Genomic DNA, 20458 nt, shown 5'->3' with positions numbered 1-20458 from the left:
GGTTGAGTAGGAGTTGCAATGTATCGTCCTTACGAATTAGGATCTGCGGTGGAGGAAGATGCTCAGAATTCTTTCCTTCTCTTTGAATTGGATCTTAATGGGTTTACACTGCCTGAATTTTTCAGACAACCTAAGGAGTTAGAAGCATCATTAAAAAACAGAAACAAGTGTTTAAATACTTTGAAGTCCCTTCTGAAAGATTACTTTTGTGGCTAGAAATACTTAACAGAACAGTGGAGGCCAGGAGGGAGCTGTGGAAGCTTGTGCCGTCCAGCTCCCAGCAGGGCTAGGGCCACAGCTGGGGCCATGTCCAGGAGGTCCATTTGAGAGTCTCCCAGGAAGAAGGTCTGTCAGTTCTCAGGGGGCATGTGGCTGTGCTTTAGCCATCCTCATGGCTTCTTTACATCCAGCCAGCATCTCCCTTAATGGAGTTCTCTAGCTCTATGACCAGCTTCACCACTGCTGTCAGAGCTCACTCTTGTTGGTCCCAAGAGAGCTTCAAACTACATGTGGTAGTAATCCAGCTGGATTACACAACAAAATGTGTCTGAGTGCCTCCTCAGTGGAAATAGTCATGCTCCACAAAATTGTGGGCTCTGCTTTTGCTGATGTACCTTAGTTTTTCAAGTATAATAGTTTTCCTTTTTTTCGGAAGTATGGGCAAGTTAAAATAACTACTGTTTCCTTCACTTTAAAAAATGTAATCTTTCTAAAACTGGGCTGAATTTTTAATTCCACTTCGTGACTGATTTTTCTCTGTATTGTGATGGCTGGGTTTGTAGTTGCCTTTTTGCCTAGATGGTTTGGATTGTCTGTGGTTACATTGACCTTGTATTGGTGGAGAAGAGTTAAATATGAAGATAGATTCTATATATGCTAAACAGGTGTATCAAGTTAGAGCTATTCTGCCTGCTCTTCAGCATCTCTTAGGAAATTTTGATAGTATGAAAGCTAAACTACCTAGCTAAAGGTCTTCGGAGTTTACTAAAATATGTGTTGTTTGTTGTTTCAGATTGTGGTGTACATAACTTTGTTGGAAAGTCCTGCATTTCACTGCCTGGAGCCTTTTAACAGTGTGCTAAAGGTGAGTGGTTCAACTGCAGTAGCTGTCTTTGTAGCTAAAGATAACGAGCGAACTGGAGATATTGCTTGTTTTTTGCTTTTATGTAGTGTAGTACTTGTGATATTTATTTTTTTTTTTAACTGCTGGATGGATGATTACATAGCAAGTCTTTTTGCTTCAGTGATCTGAGACAAATCAGTTTTAGCTCTTACTTTAAAAAAAAGACAAGAAAAAAGGATAGGCTCAGACTATTAACTAAGTGGTGGTTATTGCTACCATTGTTTTTTGGCTCCCGTCTCCTGTTACCTACTGCTATGACTTGGGACATTGTCACCTGAAGGCACTGTGTGCTGGACACGGTGGTGTGGGAAGTGTGGAGGAGTGGCAGCCATCCATAGCCTGTGGTGGAGCACGCTTAATATTTTTCTTCGATTGAATTCTAAAAACTAAGTAATAGCTTATAAAGTATTGAGAGGAGAGAAACTCTGTGGCTTTTGTGTGAGAGGAGAACAGAATTGCATTCCATATATAGAGAATATCTTCCCAGTCTAGCTCGGAAGACATGAAGTAACCTAATGAAGCTGACGTTTTCCATAGGATTCATCTTTCATAAAGTCTTGGCTATCTTCTTTCTGTTAATTCATGTACGCTGTTTTCTGGTTCTAGTAACTGTAGTTGATCTGAGTGGCTTAGCAGAGATTTAACAGAAAATTTTAATAAAATGAAACCTCATTACAACTGTACCAAAAAATAAAAGCAAAAAGGCAGGACGCCAAATGAAATTGTAGTGGCTGCAGCATGGAACAGAAAACTGGGAGTCTTAGTATCAATCATTACTTTACCAGGTGGATTTATTATTTCTTACTCAAATCCTTTGTTTATAAAATAAAAATAATGTTACCTTCTTCAGAAGGTAGCTATGAAGGCTAATTATTGATATTTTGGAGCCTTCAAATGGAAAACAATGTATGAAGTCCTCATGTGCCTTGATATTTGTTGAGAGTTCTGTTAAATAATTGTTCAATGAAGTGTTATCAGATGTTGAAATTAACCTTAATTTGTTTAATAAAGTGCAGGTGAACCAGTTAGAATTAAAAATGCAATCCAGTCTTAAGTATAACATCTACATATGTTTCTGCAAATTATTGTTTCTTTCAAATTGAAAAGGAAATTCTGAAGTACTAGGATAGAAAGCCTTGAAATGCTACAATTGGCTTTTGTGCTAAATTTTCAAATTATCTGTTACGTGTCTCTAAATGTAATGAAAGAATTTATAACCCTGGCCTTTCCAACAGATGAGAGTATAGCCTTGAACATTTTGTATTTATGTTTAAAGACTAATAGTGAGAAAATAACAATTTTCTGGAGTAGAAAGTCCAGTAAGTTTTCTTCATACTTTCTGCATGTCGTTTAGGTAGCAAAACTAAAATATTCTTGAAAGGGCTGTTAATGTAAAAACAAAAGAACACATGCTCCTAAAGCCAATGATTCATCAAACTGTAGACTTAATCAAACTAAAATTATTCTAATTTTTCTACTAAAATTTCTACTAAAAATTAAGGTTGTTTTTACTGACTAAGGCCCAAATTTTGTACTTATTTCAAATGTGCAATACAAAACGCTTTAGAGTTTTTATATCTGGAATCTTTCTTGTCCTTTTTATTAGTTTTCAGTTAAGTGTTCAGTGAAAATAATTAAAAAAGAAAAAATCCACTGCTTTGTTCAAGGAAATAGGTATTTGGAATCTGGGTTATGGTTTTGGTCATCTTTATTTGTTGAACTTATTTTTGTGGTATTTGGCTTAATGAGTAATTTTTTCTTCTACCCTTTAAAACAAGAAGGGGGGAGGGGAACAAAATGTGCCCAAAGGGAAGGTGTTTACAGAAGGTTTTATATATTTCCCAAAAAGGCAATGAATAGATAATAGCTCATTGAAAGGAGGAGAGGAAGAATTATTTGGACGCCTTGATGCAGGAAGGTGTAGGGTGTAGAGGGGTGTGTTGTAGATGTGTTGTTTTTTTTTTGTTTTTTTTTTTTTAAAGTAAGGTTACCCAGAATGCTTGATGTATCCAATAGACAGCACTTGATTTCAGTAACAAAATCTAACTTCTGTATTAATATTTTATGTCTTTTTCTATCATTTGTATGCATGTTTCTGATGAACTGTTTTCAGCTTGGTAAGGATATGGTTTTGCAAAACATGGAGCATTCTAATGCCTTTGCCGAAGAGAAATGAATGCACAGGTGTAGGTTCAGTAAAGCCTGCACTTGAAATGCTTTGTTGAACCAGAACATAGTAAATCTTTTGCTCTTTGAAAAGGAAATGCAATTGGGAGCAGAAGAAAGATTCACAAATTACACTCAAAATGTTATTAAACTTCACCAAACTGCGGACAATGATGTGTCCTTTTAGTATTTAGTTGAGTCAGAACCACAGTGTTATTAGTATATGGTTGTCAAGATCTGCCAGCTTATCTTTTACCTAGCTGGGCAAGCTGGCTCTTCACTTGTTTGGTTTTTTGGGTGTGTGGTGTTTTTTGGTTTGTTTGTGTTTTGTTTTGTTTTTTTTTAAAGGAAGAAATCTATATGGAAAGCACCCTTTAAAAAAAATTAAATATATAATTTCTGCAATTAAATTAGTATAAAGTTACAGTTGAAGTCAAATATTCTAGCAGTTTATTGCAGTCATCAAGTTGTTAAAAATCTGAAACTGTCCATAAAGCATTTTAACCAATTTTAGAACATATTGTATGTGGTGCTATTCTGTGCTTTTAAACTTGTTCCTCATTCACTTGCAATCTTTGAATAAAAAAATAAGCAGCATCTTGTATCTTCACAATAGAATATTTTGAAAAAGGGTTGCAATATTAATATGTGCCTTCAGCAGTTCTTTTTTCTATTTTAGATAAACTGTTCTGGGAAATGTTCTTTAATAGTGTAATTTTTTGAGACTTCATACACCTTTATGAAATGTACTGTTTGGTTCTTCAGGGATACCTCCATGCACAGGAGGGAGATTGTCTGAGATCAGAAGCAAACAGGTACAAGCACAATTATCAGAGTCTTAGTACTCAGCAGATTTGCCAAATTGCGATCAGATGTATCAACGGCTACAGTACCACAGCATTTGGTGGAAAGCCTAGTCTGTTAAGATACTCAGAACAACCACAACACAAATGCGCTCCTCACCTTGTGAGACTGGGGACCTACTCACACTGAAAGGACTGATCATCCTCCTCCTTTAAAGAGGAAAAAGCACCACAGACATTTCAACTTGATGGAACTGTCTGCAGTGGTGTATCAAAATATTTCTTGGTATTTTTCTCTGGATTAGCATGTTTGGAGTTGTTGATTTGTGAGGCGTTTAAACCCAAGGAAAAAAAACCCCTATTCTTAGTGTTTCATGTGAGTAAGTTATGGGGAAATCTTGATTCTGACACTAAGAGAATGAGAGGTATGTACTGAGTGGATGTCTGGATTCTTTCCCCTGAAAAAAAAAAAGTTTGCTGTAACTACGTCAATTATCTGAGATGCCTAAAGTGTTGATTTCAAGCCTTTGAATGCAACTTTAGCATTACTTAAATATATTTACAGACATTTAGTACAATAAATTACTTTATAGAATACTGCCCGTTATGCTAGTGGCATAATGCTTTCTAATCTGCAATTGTAGACAGCAGGGATGAACACTTCCATCCCAGTCCTACGCCCCCATAATCACATGTATCCCCCAAGTAAATTGATCTTCCCTGAATGATGTAATTTTAGTACTTTCTTTCCTTAGATTTTTTTACTACTATTTTTTGGTTTCTCTTTGTAGTAATTGTAGTTCTTTGCATGAAAATACAGGCATGCTTTTATTTGCTAGTAGTATCAAACCAGATTATTAAGAATAATTTAATAATTTGTCTCTTTCTTTTTTTTTTTTTTTTTTTTGCTTTGATAGCTCCAGGTGCAGTTCAGGTTTGTAGATATCAATGGTATCTGTTACGACCCACAAATGGCCTTTGTAGTACACTTTAGCAGTCCATATGGATTCCTCATCAGAGAACACTCTGTGGCTTTCATCAATACATGAAAATTTACTTCAGTAAAAATAAAACAATGACCATGTTTTTCCTGGTGGAAGCAGTTTTGTGGTTTGGTAGCCAGTGTGGACTTTGGCTGTCTTCTCATCCAGTATGTCAGTTTTTCTGAGCCAAAAAACTGCTTCTGAATATAGCTATGAATTAAGCTATGTATATTTAAAATAGATATATACGAGTAAGCTAAGTTTAAGCTTGTGCCCAAGTATATTTGTGAATTGAGTACAAAACACTCAGCAACGAACCTTGGTGTCTTGACTAGTGTTCGGAGGAATGCCACTGGCAGAACTGGTTATTGAACCCCTGTTTCTGTGGCTTCTAAATAAACATATCCTTGCATTACACCAGTTTCAGTTAGAAGATTTAAATATGCACTGCACTTCTTAGGCACAACTGATGTGGCTTAGAATATGATCCTGAGAAACTCTTCAAGATAGCTTACGCAGTTAACCTCTCACAGGGAGAGCATCCCGAGATGCTGAAAGCATTCATGACTTACACCTCTATGTACAACATTGGACTATGTCAGGGAAAGTCAGCATGAAGCTTTTGGGGTGTGGGGACTGGGAGCAGTCTTTGTGCCAGCACTGTGTAGTGCGATAGGGCTGTATCAGTGCAGGGTCAGTGATCCCAAACCCTCCTGAAGGAGGAAGCAGATTAGCAGCTCAGGCCACCGAGATGCTCCAAGATCTAACTGTCCTATAAAGCAGCTGTTGTCATCTCTGTTTGCAAACCTCCTGGAGGTCCACTCCCTCAGGGTTCTGAGAGGTGCTGTGCCTGGTTTTGTAGCTCTTTAGGGCTGACTGCTTGAGCTGGCACTTTGCAGAAGCGGGCATGCAGCCAGTGTTGGCATAGGTCACTTACATAATCAGTTGAAGGCTTGTTCCTCTATTTGATAGGGGCTGGAAGGCCATTCTTCTGGTGCAGAAGCTTTGAGGGAACTTAAAATGATGCATTGTTCGTGTTAGATGTGTGTAGTAGAAATACAGCTAAAACTGTAAATGTATTTTCAGTAGTGCTCTGAACGAACTCCATATAACATCATATTCAAATGGTATGTATTACATCAAATGTATTACGATATTAGAAAACAGTTCAGCTTGCTGAAATACAGCCTTTTAATGAATGGGGAAAGACTATGCACACAGTTAATCTCATTTCATTTCTGGAGGATGGTTTTATGTGTTACCCAGGGGCACTCCGGGTAACTGCTGAATTTGGTGAGTTTCACAGAACAGAAAATATTTAAATGTTAGTGTGGTATACTTGTTGTGGAGTTCTGTTTCTAATAATGCGGTTAATTAATCTTAGATTACAATTACTGTTTTCACTGTAGTGACAAAACTTGAATTGTACTAAACTGAGAGTACTGAGAAAATGAGCTTGTCCTGTTTATTTTTTAAGCCAGTAGTAATACAAACCCATGCATATAGATCATAAAAGGTTTCTATCTGTTTTTCTTTCCCTGATTTCAAGTTTGCGAGTCCAATTTTAAGACATCATAGGCTGCTTGCAGTCTCCTGGTTTTAACCTCCACTTCCCTTTGTACCCTTTCTTCACACCATTTTGTTTCAGGGATCCCCTTCATCTCTTATCCCTCCTTATTTCAGAGGCTGTTGTTTGCGTCAGCTGCTCATAGTTGTTCCCTATAATAGAGCCTCTGTGCAGCTAATTTTCTACCTGTTCCATCACCCTCTTTTTTTCCTCACTCCTTTCTTTTAAATAATCCTAATCCTGCTTTTTGATTCAGCAGCTGTATGCATAAACCTTCCAGCAGGCCCCCTGCTACTGTCATTCCTACTCACACTGGGTGTCTTTTTCCTCCCTAGTTAGTTGTGGGTTTTTTAGCATGTCTTTTCCTTGTGACTGCTTGTTCTACCTCTTCCTGCTAACCTTTAAAATTTACCTGTAGCCTGAGATACTTAATGTGAAATACAGACATCTTAACAGACACATTTTGATGTGAAGTTAAATATCTGCCTCTCATGCAAGCAGGCTATGGCAGGTGATGTCAGAGAGATCCTTTCCCTGAAGCAGCAGGTAGTTGAGGGATCCAGATTTTCCCCAAGAGGCTGATTTTGAATTCTCTATCTTGCGCCAAGCTCCTTGTCTGTCACTTAGCACATTCCCTGATAAGTTGGCTTCTCAAGTTATCACATACCAGTCCCAAAAATGCTGTTGAATGAGGGTTAGACCTCCCTATATTTGATCTCTGAATTTGTTTTTCAAGGTTAAACAGTGAGAGTATTAGTTTTCCGTTCTTAGTTCTCCCTCAAGATTACTGAATGGTATTTTCTGCCAGCCCTGGATTTGTGTAGGATCTGGAAAGGTCTGTTCCATTATTACTAGAGAGAATGCTGGTTTATGAAGATCAGGGTGCTTGGTAAGCTCAAGCGTTTATCTCAACAGAAAAGGGTGCAACATCCTTGCGTTGACTTAAATGCTTTGATTAGAACTACAAACCTTGTGTGTTTATATATGTATGTTTATAAAACTGGTTCTGAAAGTATGAAAACTTGCATTCTCGACTGCTTACTTCAGGCAGTCTTTGGATGCATCGATGCTATAACATACTTTCTGACTGCAGTAAGTTACTGAAACTTCAGGAAGTCTTGATCTGAGCTGTAAGCCTTTTCTCATGTAACTGGTAGCATCATCATGTGGCCACAATAGGGGTGTCCCATATGTGTGCTGGGCTTATGTCCAGTTGTGTGAGGGGTGGCTGCTGCTGTGTATTCTTGAGGAAAAAAGGTGGCAGGAGAGAGGTCAGCAGAGGAAAATAATGGCGCAAAGCAGGCCACTGGTCAGCTTAAGGATTCTGGCCTGTAAGTGGTGGCTGGATGTCTTTGCATCCAGAGTCACTACCTTGACTAGTTCTGCAGAATCCTTAAAATAAGAGAAACAAAAACTGAGGGCAGATTTGATGCAATGATATGGTGCTGCTTACCTTTATGGAGCTAAAGCTTGGTTTCAGGTTGAGTTTTTGAACATAAATTTATTACACACTAGAGGAGCAAGGACAAGACATCAAATAACACTTTAGTCCAAGATCTATTCCTCGGAGCTTTATTTTCAAGAAGAAGCTTAAGATCAAGAACAAATAAAATAAAAATGCTTGGTATTGGTCACTTGAGACATTCAGAGGTTCTGTGATGCAGGAAAGGAAAAGAGATTTCTTCTTCTGTAAGTTCTCCCTGATGTAGAGGGGATGCATGTGTTTCCCCCTTCTCCCTATTCTCTTCCCAACCTTGAGGTAATTTGTGGATTTTTATAGACTTGCTCCTACTTCTGATGAATCAAGGGTTTGTAACTTACCACTCCTTTCTTATACTGCTCCATAGCTCCCAATATTTGTGTATGAGTTTTCTTTAAAAAGCCTTTTTCATTGAGGCCTGATGCAGATTTGGTAACACTATTGGCTTCTTTTAGTAAGGTCTGGTTTAGATAATGAAGAAATGGTCTACTTCTGTTGTAATATTACTTTTAACACAATTGTGTCGCGTCGCTCTTGGAATTTTGACTACAAGTGATACTAAGGTACTACAAGAACATGTCAAGTGCTAAATATTTTGTGTGGTACTTGGCTAAACTTGTGTATGAAATAATGATGGCATAGTCACTTTTATTGAAACTCAGTAGCAATAGAAATTTTTTAATTGGTATTAATCTAGAAGGAACAAGAACTCTGTGGCTAAACTTCCAAATTTCAGACCTATGGTTTTGAACCTGTTTTTACTTTATTTATTTTTGGTTCTAGTACAGATATTAATCCCCACAGTCTCTCTCCATGTTTGGAAATTATTTGGCTACTATTATTTCCCTTTCACATTTGTTGATGCATTTTATTATTACCTGGTGGGAGTAAGGAAGAAAATGTTTTAGTTAGCGTGTGAGGATAGAACGTTGCATTCATGTAAGTGTAGATAACATTTCTGGATGAAAGGGGATGTGATGTAGCAGCCAAAGCCAAATGCTTAATTTTGAGTTGATTTGATTATTGCAGGGAGATTTTATTCAGAAAAGTGAGCTCTGGAGGAATTTCTGGCAGAAGATAAAACAATAGGAGGAGGCTTAGAGTTAGAAAAAATTCAGTTTTGTTCAAGCACTGGAGCCGAGAGTAGGAATAAAGGAGGATGAGAGTCTGGCATTGCCAGGCAGTGTTGGTCTCCATTGAATGTGTATTTTGCTCCCAGAAATGTAGACTCTTCTAATTGCTTATTCATGGTTTTGGGTAGCTATTTCTGTGGAAAAAGTCAGATATTCCTAGCCTTTATCCAGTAAAAGTTTATTTTCAGAAGCTTATCTTTTTGAGCAGCAGTTCTGGTGCAGTGGAAAGTCATGCTGGGGTAATAGTAGTGGAACAACTTTTTAGGTTGTCTGTGTCAGCTGTCTTAGAGTAGCTGACACCTGAACTGCAAGGTGAGAGTTCAGAATAAGGAACATCTTCCTTACATTCTTACAGCAGCCTCTCTTCTCTGGATCACACCTGGCAGGAAGGGTTTCCCCTTTCATCCTTTCCCCCCTTTGGTGAATGGTTCTTCTCTCTTAGTTTTGCCCCTCTCCTTTGAGGAGTTAACAATGGCTTGCTGCTGTAATCATGTGGCAGAGCACTCACAAATAACTATTTTTTGGAAGAAGACCTCATTTGAACTGGCAGAAGATATATAAGAAGTAATTTGCTTGAAATAGAGTGCTGCAACATTCCAAACCAAAAAATCAAATTTTGACTTTAAAGCATTTTAAAGAGCTACGGGACAGGTTGGTTTGAAACCTGTTTTATTTGGAAAAGTGTGAGGGGTAGACTGTCCTCGGTACTTGTGTTTTGGGAGTGGTAAGAAAGGATTCCTGTCTTGACTGAAGAGTTGTTAAATGTAAGGAGAACAAATAACTTTTGGGGGAGACTGGGATGGCCATTTCTTGCATGGGCTGATACTTTCCCTGTTTTATAGCATTAGATATAATATTGACATTTATATTGACACTATATATTGACAGCAGTCAATCTGACTGACAAGAGACTTGTGAAGCTGCAGCATTCACTTACATCTCGTACAAGATCCAGGAGTGTCTCTTCATTTAAATTGTGCTTTCTTTTGGTACGTGTCCTGTAAGGAAACTAGAAGGATAACTTTCTGAGTAACGATCTTGTGGTTCAGTCTCTTCAAGAAGATGTACAGATATATACAGAAATAAATTTAATGGTATTAGCTGCTGCTTAATGAAATCTAACACTGTATCTTTCAAGCTACCTCTTTGGTTACATATGTAAGCACAGAATCAAGAATGAAATCTTGTGCCTGGTCATTATTTTTGCCTGTATTATTCAAAGACCTTGCTGCTAGAAAGAAGTTTTTTGCCAGATAAACTCTCCTAGATATAAGAAATAGGTGTTCAATAACTCCAAATTCAGGTAAAAATTTGTGGAACTTTACCTTGAGAGTTAAATTAGTTAAACTTCTTGTTCACCCCATGCCCCACCCCCCATTACATGTACTTTTTCATATTGGATAAAAATTCTTGCCCAGGTGACCTGGTAAAAAAATCCAGAAGTCTAAGAATTCATTCAGTATTTGACATTACAGTAAACTGGAAAGCTCACAGGAACAGTGTCTTGAATAGGGCCTTTAAATTACTTAGTGCTCTGTGAGCTAGAAAGTTAAAAGTTGTTTTAATATATGTACTTTTCACTACTGTCATGTGGTAGATTGAATGTTGTTTTTTTCTTGTAAAGCAATTGATAAATTACTTAAAACTATGAAGTTACTTAAGACTATAAAGTGAACATTGTCTAGAAATGGACAATGTACTTTTTTTTTTTTTCCTTCCTTAAACAACTTTGGTTGGGAATAAATGTGTTTTTGAACTGAACAAACATCTCTTCCTCTTTCTAGTTAAAAAGTGAAGATATGATTTTTCTTTTGGGGAACAGAAGGTCAGCAGTTCAATTTTATTTTCAGCATTTTATAGACAGTTTAAAGTGAAATCCCTTGAAAAGTAGGTAGCAGTGTTTCAAGGGATTAGCAGTAAAACGTAGCAATCCACAGTGATTCTGAGCTTTGTCCTTCTGTGTGAGATCAAGGTTAAACTTCTTACATCTGAGCACTGTTCATTGTTTATACAATACATAAATGTACAAACACTTCCAGTGAAGTACAGTTCCTGCAGACCATTGAATGTTTGAGCTAGGGGAAAAGCAGCAGCAATGGAAGCAAATAATTCAAATGCTTTTTTTTGAATCTTGAAAGAAGTTCAAGGGTGTATCCTTTATACATTTCATGGTGTTAACCATATCCTGAGTGGCTGGCTGTTCTAATTTCAAGGCAAGAAGGAAGGTGTATTGATAGTGAGGATGAAAATGCATGAACAGCAATACGCTTAATTTGTTCTTCCACAGAGCATGTTTCACCAGTCTTATATAGATAATGTTACCTAAATGTCCTCTCAGTAGAGTGTCTGGTTTTTTATTCTATCAGCTTGGCTCCCTCCTACCCCCTTTTTGTAAGGGACTGTGAAGAGGTTGGTAGGTGCACAATGATTTGTAATTTTGTGTTGTGTATACAATCAATGTACGTTGTATTCTTCCTGGACCTTCCCCTCTTTTTTATCTTGATGTTTGGGTGGGTTTTTTTTCGTTTGTTTGGGGTTTTTTGTTTTCATGTATTTTGAAATGTATAGGTAAGCTTAAATATTGTTGGCTGGGAGGAAGGGAGAGAGAACAATCCAGAGCAACACTAACAAACATTAAGCTTATCTGTGTCTCTGACTTAGCAGAAACACCCATAAACCAATGTGGAGATGTGGCTATTCATCATTGCTGTTGTTTTAGAGGCAAGATGAGGTCTCCTTAAACCAAAAGTTGCTTTTAGTGCAGCTGAGCTGTTTATTACCTATGTGGCTTTTCTGAAACTACTTCTAAAAGAATTCAGGAAAAGGTGAGCTGATGCTCTTTTCTGACCCTCTTTCTGTATTTATCTAAATGTGAGGCAGTGGCTGGGGTTCTGTTGCGTTTACTCTGCAACCAAGAAATATAGGTCAAAAAAGCCGCTGCTTCCCTGTTTTTTGCATGCCATTTGCAGCCAAAGGGTCTGAAGATGTCCTGTCTGCACAGTCTGGGTTTTGCCATTGCTGTCTAGAACATGGAAAACCATTGGTCTTGATGGCAATGCCTTCAAAATAAAGCAAGAGGAAGCTTTTTGCACTAATAGTGAAAGAAGTCATGCAGATTGGGTCATCCGCAGTAGCTGCATCTGCATCGACTACTGACAGAGGCAGCATGAGAACCTGCAGCTGCAGCTGGCATCTGCCTGAGCCCTGCTGATGGAGTTTGCAGCAACAGATGCAGAAAAGGGAAGTTGCAGGCAGATGGCATGAACATGCAGGGGCTAAAGGCTGCAGGAAGGGGTTGGTGGGAAGGGATGTTAGCTGGCCATCTGCGGTTGGAGTTGGTTTATATTCAAACTTTCCACCACACCCCTCTTCTTTCAGCAGATGATGATAATTTAATAATTCACGCTCCTTGTGTTTTCTGGAAAGTATATAATAAAAGGCCATGAAAAGATGCAATTTTGTATAGCCTTCAAGATAGGGAGAAGTACCTTCTTCCAAAACCACCATCAGGGTTGGATGAAGTGCTGATAAAATCATCTAACTACAAAAATCATCTCAGTGTTTTTTGTCTGGTCTCTAGAAGGTTGCCAGTACTGTCTTATTAATCTTTGTCCTGCTTTCTGAGTAAAATAAAAACACAAATTTCTTAAAAACAACTCCTTAAACAGGCTGAAATATGTTTTTTTGGATTTTTTTATAATCCCTTAAGGTTTTCTTTAGCCAATTTCTTAATAGTTATCCCATGTTTATGGAACTACTTCAGCCAGGTTATGATAAGCCCTTTGCCCTGTGTGTTGGTGACCATACTCAGTTACAGCTTAGCTAAAGACCAGTTAGAGTGTTTTCTCTGTAACTTCTATTATCATTACCTATCTTTTAAGCATAGGTAAGTTATAAGGCTTCTAACTAGTATTGCAAAACTTTTAACATATGTTGCTATAATACCAGCTTGTTTCTGTAGAAAACCAGCTTTTTGTCCTTTGAAATAAAATTTTAAATTTAAATCACCTGTCAGAAGCTAAAAATGAATACTGCTTACTTTATAACAGGCATGCTGTTCCAAAAATGGTATAGAAATACCCTTTTCAAGTGAGACATCAAAAGATATTTTTAAAACTTTGCTTCTCAAAACAGCAGAGTGCTTACCAAATAAATAGGAAAGATAGTATTATGTCTTTTAAACGCTGTCACATTGGTTAAGCATTTGTACCTCGAACTGACAGAGACCAGGACATTTTGTGGCATAGCAGTATTACTAATGAAATTAAAAAAATATGGAATTGCGAAGGTTAGCTTGTATGAAGGTCACAAGATGAAACAGTCAACATTGTATAAAATTAGGGTGGTATTGCATAAATTATAGAAGGCCAGAACTCAGATTTGTGTTCTTCTAATGCTGCAGCAGCCTACCTTGTAACAGCCCAGACATCTTTCTCTTTCTCCCACTAGAGAGGCAGCAGGCTGATGTACCTTTAGCTGCAGTGCTACTTTCATAGAATGGTTTGGGTTGGAAAGGACCTTTAAAGGTCATCTAGTCCAAACTTCCTGCAGTGAACAGGGTCACCTTTCACTAGGGCAGGTTGCTCGGAGCCCCTTCCAACCTGACCCTGAATGTTTGCAGGGACAGGGCATCTACCACCTCTCTGGGAAACCTGTGCCAGTGTTTGAGCAGCCTCACCGTAAGAAATGTCTTCCTTATACCTGGTCTAAATCTATCCACTTTTAATCTAAAACCATTACCCCTTGTCCTGTCACAACAGGCCCTGCTAAAAAGTCTGTCCCCATCTTTCTTATAAGAAAGTACTTTAGTACTGAGAGGTTGCAGTCAGGGCTGCCCAGAGCCTTCTTCAGGCTGAGCAATCCCAACTCAGCCTTTTGCTCACAGGAGAGGTGTTCCATCCCTCAGATCATCTTTGTGGCCCTCCTCTGGACCCACTTCAACAGGTCCATGTCTTTCCTGTGCCAAGGACCCCAGAGCTGGATGCAGCACTGCAGGTGGGGTCTCACCGGACCAGAGCAGAGGGGCAGAATCACCTCCCTCGGCCTGCTGGCCGCGCTGCTTTTGATGCAGCCCAGGATACGGTTGGATTTCTGGGCTGCGAGCACACAATTCTGGCTCGTGTCCAGCTTTTCATCCACCAGTACCCCTAAGTCCTCCTTGGCAGGGCTGCTCTCAATTCCTCCATACCCCAGCCTGTACTGATACTGGGGGCTGCCCCAACCCAGATGCAGGACCCTGCACTTGGCCTTGTTGAACCTCATGGAGTTCACACAGGCCTACTTCTCAAGCTTGTCCAGGTCCCTCTGGGTGACATCCCATCCCTCAGGTGTGTCAACCATACCACTCAGCCTGGTGTCATCTACAGACTTGCTGAGGGTTCCCTCAGTCCCCTTGTGTTATTGATGAAGACATTAAACAGTACCAGTCTCAGTAAGGACCCCTGGGGGACACCACTCATCACTGATCTCCATCTGGACACTGAGCCATTGTCCACTACCCTTTGGATGTGACCATCTGACCAAATCCTCATCCAACAAACAGTTCATCTATTAAATCCATATCTCTCCAATTTAGAGAGAAGCATGTTGTTTGTGGGACCATGTCAAAGGCCTTACAGAAGTTCAGATAGATGACATCCATAGCTCTTTCCTTGTCCGCTGATGTAGCTGCTCCATCATAGAAGGTCACTAGGTTGGTCAGGCAGGACTTGCCTTTGGTGAAGCTACTTTCTCATATAAATGTTAGCAATTTTAATCTTATCTCATAATATTTTCCAGAGTCTTACTGTTGTGATGGCATTGTTGTCTTCTTACAACTTCAACTTTTTTCTGAGGCTGTACGCCTCAAATTATGAAGCTGTATTAGTCTGAATAATGGGCAGCTGTGATTGTGAGGTGACCTTGGCTTACAAGAAAGAAAGAAAGATGTGAGCTGGGGGATTGCACTCGGTGCTTTTGTTGTGCTTGAAAGTCTCTACCATCAAGGCCATCCCCACTGCTCTTGTCAGCTAGACACTGGTGCTGTACCTTCCTGCTGGAGTGGGGCTTGGAGAGCTGGAAAGGGCCTAGGCATCACCTACAGGCATCAGAGATGGTCATCGCTAAGACTCTGGGCTGCACACAAGACATAGGTGGGTCTCACCAAGGAGAGTTTTAATAGTTTTAATTTTGTGATTAAAATTATTCCTTTTCCTTAAATGACAAGTTTACGTTTCAAAAGATCATTTGAAGCAGTCCCTGCTTATTTCATCTGAGCAGACTGATTTGTGTGGTAGGCTTCATGAAAACATTGGGTGGGAAAATTTTTTTACAAACATCCTTTTATGTTATTATACAAACATCTGTAAAGTGAGATTTCTGTTGAATGGTAAAGTGCTGTACTGACTCCTTTAGCAGGAAGGATGTATTTCTGGGTGTTTCTATTCTGTATTCTCCTTTATTTCTTTGTGTGTCTTTTAAAAAGACTTCTAAGCCACTTACAAGACAAAAAACAAGATTAACTTTTGTGCTGTTGGAGCTACGCAGAAATTCGTTACCACTAAACTAGTCTTGAGGTTTCCTGTTTGCAGTTGTTCTGTAACGTAAGATACAAGGTGCTCGAGTGTAGCAGCAGTTGTATTAGAGATTGGGATATCAGATATATTGTGGGCCGAGAGAAAACAACGTTGCTCAGAAGCTGTCAGAGGCACCCAGCTGAAGAAAGAAAACCCCAAACTTCGCAGCGCTGTGCCCTGAAACAATGGCAGGCGATACAGAGGGGAAGAGGGTCTGGGGTGTGCAGGGCAGGCTGTTGGGTAGCATCAAGATGAAGTTAATACAGTTCTAAATTACTGGTTAATTAAGACTGTTCTCGTGCTTTTTTTGAAGATGCGCAGCTCGCTTGTGTTTTAGCAAGAAGTATCACCTGAAAAACCCACGCTTGTGGTGCCCATGGAAGCCGGCTGGGGCTGGGCAGTCCTGCCAGTGGCACCTGGGCCCAGCATGTCCGACATGATCAGCCATTCCACGGGGCTGTATTGCCCTCACAGTTTTATCTAAAAGTATTTTCCCCTTCCCCCTGCTCCAGGTGACTCATAAGGAAACAGAGTGCTTTTGCACCTAAGAACAAATGTCTTGGGGGCCTGCCAGAAAAGCTCTTGGTGTCTGCTGAGCCTGCCTTTGAAGTCACCTATGCGGCTGGGCCTGTCCCTTGGCTGGTTGTTCATCTGCTCAGCGGGGGTGCAGGCTTTGGTGGATGGGTAGGCCTAAATCAGGAGCTCACATGAAGTGAAAAATATACAGGAAAAAAAAATTTCTTCATTCCCATCTTCCTTAAAACACTTAATAAGTACTAATTGCACACCCATAATCTGCTGGTATGCTGTGTAGGTCTTTTGGGGACATCTTTATCTCTTTATTTTTCTTTAGGATTAGAGTTTGTCTGACTACTTGGTAGTGCTATCAAGGATTTTCCAATTTGTGCTTTCAGATGAGTGGCACAACTGTAACTCTCCGGAACGTCTTCATTGCTCCAGATTTTCCTCAGAGTTGATGCTAAAACTGCAAAGCCTTTGTGGACAGCTCTGCTATCTTGGGGTGCATTTGAAGATTAAAAGTGTTTAACTTTTCTTATTATTTTTTGTACCCTAGTTAACGACAGAGAAGAAAATGTTTGTCATTGTAAAATAATCCCATAGTGTAGAACTAAGTTTTAAACATACTTTTTTCCCCTACATCGTGTGCAGGAAACTTAATGTTCTATCTAATTCTGTACTTAGTGCTAATATTTAATCTATTCCAGACACAGTTTAATAGTTTTTTATAATTCTTAATGAGCGGAACTGCACTTCTTTTGATACCTTCAGTTTGTATTTCCTGACTTGAGCTTGTTGCTATCAGATTTTCCTTTTCAAAGAAAGGAGCAGAGAAAGAGGGGACACAGGCACCTCAACAGCTTTTTACCTCACTTTTTAAACAGGACATTTTAAACCATATAATACTTCTTTCATAAATACTAAATTGTGAGAATAGGTTGAGAAATGTAATAAAATTTCCTCCTTTGCAGTGCATCTGTTTATTTACATCTTTGTTCACATTTATTCTTTACAGCTTCCACTCATCCTTGCTTTCACCTTAGGAAAATTGACAGCCCTAAAGGACCCACAGGTGATTTCAGTTGCCTGTGGGTTGTTTTCAGTTTGTGCAGCAAAGTAAATTAGATAATAGTCCCTTGCACTTACTCAACTATCGCTTTTATGTTTCATTAGGATGTGCTAACTACAGAACTAATAGTGAAATAACCAAAATTAATTGTCAGGCTTGTGTTAAAACAGCAATTTTAGGCAGCCCAGGTATGTGAGTTTTTTTTCTGCTCAGGTATTGGTTTGACACCTCAGAACTGCATAACAGGATGATGAATGTTTGGTCACTACAGGTATTTGGTTAACTTTCTTTGAAAGAGGAGGGGAGTATTCTTACAATAATTTTTGGTGCAGTGACCTCTTTCCATATAAATGTGTCTCTTGGGGTGGATTGACACACATTATATGCAGTATTGAAGTGTTAAACTGCAGAAGCAGTTAGACAAGGTGGCCTTTATGTGATTCATCTCCACTTGTCTGAGCACCAGTAAATAGCCCATGTAACAAAGCATGGAAAGGGTTTTAACAGAGGGCTGTGATTTGCCATAATTTGGGTCAGTTTGTTTACTCTTTTTAAACCTCTGCATTTTGAAATTTTCCTGTAGCAGTCATTAGAAATATGTTTCACTTGGTTTAGGTTAACAGGAAAACACAAAGGCCAAAGTTTTTTTCAAACATACATACTTTAAGTATCAAAAATGCTGTGTTCTACTGGAAATAGCTAAAAAATGTGTCCAAAAGGTGTATTCTTTTTCACAAGCTTTTATCTGAATTCACATTTCTGTTCTTTTTAATGCCTTCTGAGTTCTGTCTTTGAATTTGCTGCTTTACAGAGCCCCAAGAACAGAGTGAAACAATCTCAGCTACAGAGAGAGGTGCTTTTTTGAAATCTTTCTGTATGTCAAAACTATTAATCTAGGCTGATTAAAAAAAAAAAAAAAAAAACAACACAAAAAACCCCCAACAAACCAAACCTAACTACACCCACACACATGCAACAAAGAAAATAACTGTAAGTGAAAACAAAGCTTCAAACTTCCTGAACCAGCAGGCAGGCTCACCAGAGATTGCATCTTTATAAGCAAGTTTCAGACTTAAGGGTTTACTTCAGATGAAGTGATCTGATACAAGATATTTCATTAGTTACACAGTACAGTAAGCTCATCCACTTGTTATGGAAAAGGCCTTGATGGAAAGAGACTTGGGGTTTTTTTTATTATTTTCCACAACTGTGTTACATTAGAAGACTAACTATTGCCTATTTTGCTATAGTTTGTGAAAGATTAACCAAGTGGACATCACAGATAGCTGGCCCACCAGCAGCACGTGCTGTAGGGTTCAGAAACCATTTTGATTTTCAGTGTTCTCAGGGCCAGAGAAGGGGAGGTTGTTCAGCCTTCCAGTTTTAGAGAAAACAGTGACATGTCATTAGTTAGCTTTTCATTCTCCCAGGACAATTAACTACACATTGTATATAGTAATTATGTCTTATGTAATATTGTGTAGCGATTATGTGGTTTATGTACATCAGTGTCATGTAAAAGCCTCTGTATCAGTTTAGCGCCTTTCTTTCAGCATGTCTTAGGAGGACATCCAATTCCAGAACAGTCTGTTATATCAGTTGGCACTTCCTATTAATAGAATTTTTGCTTGTTCCCTTGGTGAGGGATTAAATTTCAAGCATTACTGTCAGTCATCTTTCAGCCATGTTAGCTTTTGCAAACTGAATTGTGAACAAGGCAAGCAACTGCTTCCTTTCCCACTGCATCTTTAAAGCTTAACCATACCTCCTGTTTACACTATCCTAACTAACTGTACCCCGATGTAACCCTGAGCCTTCCTCCTGAAGACAAGAAAAGGTGCTGCTTTTCAGCCCATTGGGCCAGGGAGTAGTGGGAGTGCTAACCTGCATCATGCTATAGGAGAGGATTCCAGTTCAGGTAGCCTGCTGGAACTGGAATGGTTCCTTTCTTACGTATCATTGTGGAAGAAACACATTAGGCCCTATATGGAGTGTGTAGGTGTTAGTGGAATCCAGGCCTGGTAAAAGGTAATGAGGTCTGTATTAACAACTGGATGTAGTTTGATATTTAAAATAACATTGACTGAGCAAATTTTCACATGAAATATAACTAGCAGATTTACAAGCTTCAGGAACAAATTCTCTTAAGTTCCTTTACATTTAAGTTTCCATAATCTGAAGTATTGCTTGCATGGTTCAGTTTTAAGCATTAGTTCAAAACAATGCAGGTGGTCGTCCTTGGTTTTTTTCTGGCATTGCTAAATTCTTGGATCATTGATAGTTCATTCAACATAACCTTTTTCTTTCTGGACTTTCTTCTGATAACGTCTATATGGGAGCTACAGTACTAGATATTCCACTGATGTCTGCCTTTGTTCTGGCTGAGGGTTAGCTAATGTTCCTCACCTGTCTGAGCAGGCTCTCAGTACAGTCGTCTTATACTTTACCTTGGCTGCATTTTTGTTCACTGCCTTCCTAGCCTGGCAGATTTTACAGTTTTTTCCCCTCTCTCCCAAGGGTATTTTCGTATAGGAAAATTTTCATGTGTGCTTCTGCAGTAGGGTAGCTGCCACTGAAGACAGGACTCCTTAACAAAACCTAAACTGGAAGGAAGAAACAAAGCCACTGAAAATACCTAAAGTATTTTGTATTTGCTGAAATGTTGTAACTATGTTGGTAAAATAAATTAGTTTACTGCCACTGCTAGCAATGAAGGAAATGCTGGATTAAAAGGCGTTGGAAGTTTGGATTGGTAACGTAGCTAATAGAAGAATTACCTTATGAAGGTCTGGGTTGTGGCGTTTTGTTTATTTGCTCATTTAGTGTGGTGTCGGTTTTGGGGGTTTTTTTTTTTGCTTTTAAAAACTGTAGTTGCAAGTTGGATTGCCATAAAAGTAAAGCAAATGACTTCGTGATATGGTAAGCTAAAAACCAAGTTATAAGTATACTTCTTAAAGTGAAACAGTCTTGTACTGAGAAATGACTGTTGCGTTCTGTAAATTTACGGTCCTTTGCACAGGGATTTCAGAGCTTTTCACTGGTGCTTTTTAAAGTGGGTGCG

General features: G+C 38.9%; 1 protein-coding gene across 2 annotated transcripts in view; it reads left to right on the top strand.

Moving 5' to 3' along the window:
- NCK2 (NCK adaptor protein 2) overlaps positions 1 to 20458 on the top strand; it is an 88872-nt gene that overhangs the window by 32432 nt on the left and 35982 nt on the right. For both annotated transcript variants that reach the window (XM_056328129.1, XM_056328130.1), the window contains one exon: positions 1013 to 1084. The gene's annotated coding sequence lies outside the window, so the exon portion shown is untranslated. The remainder of the gene's footprint in view (positions 1 to 1012; positions 1085 to 20458) is intronic.

Source organism: Falco biarmicus, chromosome 2 (assembly GCF_023638135.1).
Source record: "Falco biarmicus isolate bFalBia1 chromosome 2, bFalBia1.pri, whole genome shotgun sequence".
NCBI lineage: Eukaryota > Metazoa > Chordata > Aves > Falconiformes > Falconidae > Falco > Falco biarmicus.
The sequence above is the reverse complement of the archived record's forward strand: the minus strand, read 5'-3'. Positions and strand labels throughout refer to the sequence as shown.